This window comes from Sinocyclocheilus anshuiensis, unplaced genomic scaffold (genome assembly GCF_001515605.1).
Source record: "Sinocyclocheilus anshuiensis isolate Anshui unplaced genomic scaffold, SAMN03320099.WGS_v1.1 scaffold2010, whole genome shotgun sequence".
Classification (NCBI taxonomy): Eukaryota; Metazoa; Chordata; class Actinopteri; order Cypriniformes; family Cyprinidae; genus Sinocyclocheilus; species Sinocyclocheilus anshuiensis.
The window spans coordinates 114,180-118,648 of NW_015544331.1; the positions used below are offsets into that span (position 1 = coordinate 114,180).

General features: G+C 39.3%; 1 protein-coding gene across 1 annotated transcript in view; it reads right to left on the reverse strand.

Moving 5' to 3' along the window:
• The window catches only part of LOC107698132 (solute carrier family 12 member 6), a 34,897-nt gene extending 31,538 nt beyond the window's left edge, over positions 1 to 3,359 (reverse strand). Inside the window, exon 1 of the mRNA XM_074187048.1 lies at positions 3,127 to 3,359. The gene's annotated coding sequence lies outside the window, so the exon portion shown is untranslated. The remainder of the gene's footprint in view (positions 1 to 3,126) is intronic.
• Between the last annotated feature and the right edge of the window lie 1,110 nt (positions 3,360 to 4,469).

Consider the following 4,469-nt stretch of genomic DNA (forward strand, 5'->3'; position numbering starts at 1 on the left):
TTATATAATATTAACTAATGACTAGCTATATTAGAGTAGCTTCCCAAATAGACATCTATTAAGGCTGTCACAGCTTCAGAAACCCCCAAAATCTAGTGAGCCCCCTTGTGAGCAGGGCCGGATTTACTCATAGATGTTCTAGGCACGTGCCTATGTTCACTCGTCCAGGGAGGCCCAAACACAATGAACAGATATATATAATATTTTGTTATACTATGGGCTATCCACAACAGTAAAAGAACCAAAACACCAGAAGACACTGAGCAAATAAATATAACAAATAGGGTAAACAATTACAAACTATTTCCATGTCTTCCACCTTTTTTCATGTACGGAAATCACGCTTTCTCCGGTTCTCTCTCACAGACGCGCACACACGCGGACAGAAACTTGTCGTCAACGCCGCCCGTGAATTTATCAATAAACTAGTTTCGCAGCTGAAAAGCTACATGACATTTCTCAGTAGGGATGCTCTTGAAGCAGTTTAACTTAAAGATTCGCTATTAGTAGACGTAGGCCTGCACAATTAATCGAATTTCTAATCGCAATTACAATTACAGACGCCACAATTACGTAATCGTTCAAAGCAGCAATTAATCGTTCAAAGTCCACTTATGTTATTCTGCACGCTTAAGCGTTTTTTTCTTTCTACATGTCATCTTAAGGGTTTTTCCATTGTTTTAGTTTTAATATAACATTATAATACCATTCATATTCATACTTTTTTATAATTTAAAGAAGAAACCAATCCGATGTATAGTTGACATTTGAGGCTTAATACTATAGAAAAGCACTAAAAGTTTTTCAGTTAGAGTGTTTTCAGCTTGTTTATTTTCATATAAAAATACGGCATGCAGTTGCATCAAACAATGGTATAAACATCATTCAATGTAAATTGTGATAATCGTAATTAATAATTGCAATTACAATTTCAAGGGAATAATCGACAATTATGATTTTTGTCATAATCGTGCAGCCCTAAGTAGACGCTTAAAGATTCGCTGTTAGTAGACGCTGCTGCTGAACACTGCTGAGAGACGCAGGTATTCACACGCACTTAATCTCTCTCTCTCTCTCTCTCTCTAATAACTGCATTAGTGACGTTCTGGAATTTGCAATGGAAGGTTTGGAATGAGGTGCGTAAAAATAGTTTCAGGACGGAAACATGTCAAAAGTCTTGAAACAAATCATCTGAATAATGTCTTGATGTGTGGCTGTGACTCCTGGCCGTAAACATTTTTTAGAGAAGTAACTCCCGAAGTGGTACGGCGCGCCTATTAATGGAATGGTCTTTCTGAGTTCTCAAGAGGAACAACAATATTTCTTAATCAGTGGAAACGTTACAGTGCTTTCTATCGCAATAAGCGCTTGTGTTCAGTTAATGAAAATCGAAAAATGTAGAATTGGATTTGTACTGACTGAACGCAAGCGCTTATTGCGATAGAAAGTACTGTAACGTTTCCACTGATTAAGAAATATTGTTGTTTGCTTGGATGGTAATATTAGGCCTATTCAGGGGCGTAGATCACACGGTTTTAATATCACGTAAATTCGTCCCCCGCACTTTTTCGGGCAAGTGTGTTCGCATAGAGGTTTTCAAGAGCCGGTGTGAATAAATATAGATTTCAATTCAAAGAGACAGGATAGTCTGTGCATGATCTGATGTTTTATTCGGACCCAGAATAAGGCGAGATGAACATCACGGAGCGCTAAACACTCATGCAGTGTGTTTCATTCATACTCGAAGCCGGAGGCGCTCTCGCGCAGAAAGTCGTACCAGGAAATCCCTAATATGGACAAAGGCGTATAATTCTGTATGAAAACAGGTGTTTACTTTTCGCAGAAAAACAGAAACGTTTGGAAACATGAAGACATTAAACATATGATTGCGAATATATGGTTTATTTGTGTTTGTCAAGTCATCTCCAGTTAATAAATAAAGTATATGAACAATGCAGTGCTAACTGACATAGCATTTATTACAGTATAGAAACTATTCTGCCTTATGTGATAAAAAAGTGTTTGTAGTATATAAACAAATCATTATTACTGTTTATTGTCCAGCAGTTATCTGATTTCTAAGCCAATTAAAAGCTAGAAATAAGAGAAAAATTAAAGTTGCATATACACTACCAGCCAAAAGTTTTTTAACAGTAAGATTTTTAAGGTTTTTAAAGAAGTCTCTTCTGTTCACCAATTTATTTGATCCAAAGTACAGCAAAACAGTACAATTTTGAAATATTTTTTACTATTTAAAATAGCCGTTTTCTATTTAAATATATTTTAAAATGTAATTTATTCCTGTGGTTTCAACGCTACATTTTCAGCATCATTACTCCAGTCACACGATCCTTCAGAAATCATTCTAATATTGTGATATGCTGCTCAAAAAAAGAAAAAAATATTATGATGTTGAAGAACAGCATTTATCTGACAGAAATATTTTGTAACATTATAACAGAACTACAGAAATGTTATATTGTAATATATATATATATATATATATATATATAACATTACATTTCTGCCCCCCTCACTTCTGAAATGGAGGCTACGCCCCTGGGCCTATTATATTAATAGGGAACTAATTATTATATTATATTAATAGGGAAGAGGGGACCACAAATGTGTTTAGCCTGTGTCAGAAAAGAGGTAAATCCGGCCCTGCTTGAGAGACAGTATTTCTGGGCTCCGCAGTGAGTCATTTACATTGACGGCATTTTGGGGCGTCATGGATATTACCATCACTGTACACCAGAGCAGGTCTCTTAAAGTATGGCGCCCCAAACAGCTCGCGGGGTTCGGCTACTGCGCCGCTCGCGCTGCTGTCTATGTAGGGAGCGCACTCGGTTTCGCGACACGGACCAGCCGTCAGTTCCTGCGACACTTTCTTCGACACACAAACGCCACCTGAGCGCCTCCATTAAGCCAATTATAATCAGATCACAGACACACACCTGACAGCGGCTCATATCAACCAGACTGCCGCATATTTATCGCTACACACTCTTTATATAACTAATAAACCGGGTTACCTCAGAAGACGCGCGCGTGAGGTTCGAGCGCATTAACGGTCACATCACGCGCTCACGAACGACTCGTGTCGGCGTGCAGACGCTCGCTTACCTCCGGACTGCCGCCGCGGGTCCGCTGAAGACCGGCTTCGAGCTGGACGGAGGAAATCCGGTCCGATTATCGCTCCGGTATAGGACCATCAAAATCAGCACGTTTGACTGACTACTGGCGTAAAGCGCTCCCGCGACGCACGCTCTTTGGCGCCGTGACGTAGGCACGCAGGATGCGTCGCAGGGAAATGTAGTTCTCAGCGTCATCCTGTTACTACTAGCTTTTCATTTTTAATTTCCTTTTTTTTATTTAAATGTAATTGTTAACATTAAAAATGCACATTTTTACATTTCCAAATAAATCTGGAACACAAATATACAAATCACTCATTTTATTTTATTCCACATGAAGATTCATTCACATGTTTACAATGCGAATAAACTAAACCGAATGAACATCGAGTCAACGACAAAAAAAAATGATGCCATACTTTTAGTAAAATTAAGAAAACACCACATTATTCAATTAAAAAAAAAAAAAAACAACATGTAGATGCATGAAAGTCCATTGAAGGCCAGTCCGTTAGAGCACGGGCCGCGGCTGTTGCGTGAGCAGCAGGCCGAAGCGTTTCTTGATAGTCACGCGGTGTCTGGAGAACTTGTCGTCCGGTGAAAAGCGGGCCGGATGCGCCGAGCTGGTGGGCTGACCGGTCAGGTCCAGTTTCTGCAGAAAAACATGAAAAAATCATTTATACCATCTTCATTTCAAATCTCTGATAGCATGCAATAACAAATAATACAAAGAGAAGCATAGCATCAGCATGCGTTTTGAAAAAAAGGGGAAAAAAGTACGGGAAAAAAGCCATTTATTTTTAAAATTGCTTGATGTTATATTTTGTACATGTATTATTGCTCTAATATTATTCATTATTGCTTAAAGCACCATGGTAAGTTACATTCAGTACCATCCCAGCAAACACAGCACGTTCCCATCTGGTTATTTGGTGGAGAACCGAATGAGAACATTCAGACAACCATAAACTAACGCTCCCGCAACGTTCCGGGAACCAAAAAAAAAGTGTTATATCAGCCGAAGCCCGCTTTATTCACTAACAAAAACACGCTGAGACATATGCTATCGCTAGAATACAGTTCTCACACTGGAGTGCGATGTTTAGGACACGTGCTATATTAGGTGTGTATGCCGCTTTAAGGCCAAATGTGCTGCGTTTACAGCGGACTCACCTTCAGAGTATAAACCCTGTCGCCGCTCTCGTTCAGATAATACTGCAGGAACATGATGAGCTCTCCACAGACACGATCACACACCGGATTATAAAGCCGAACGGTTTAATTCTCCGAGATCCGAGCTGAAACCAGGTTTATATTCAGAGCGGATTAAAC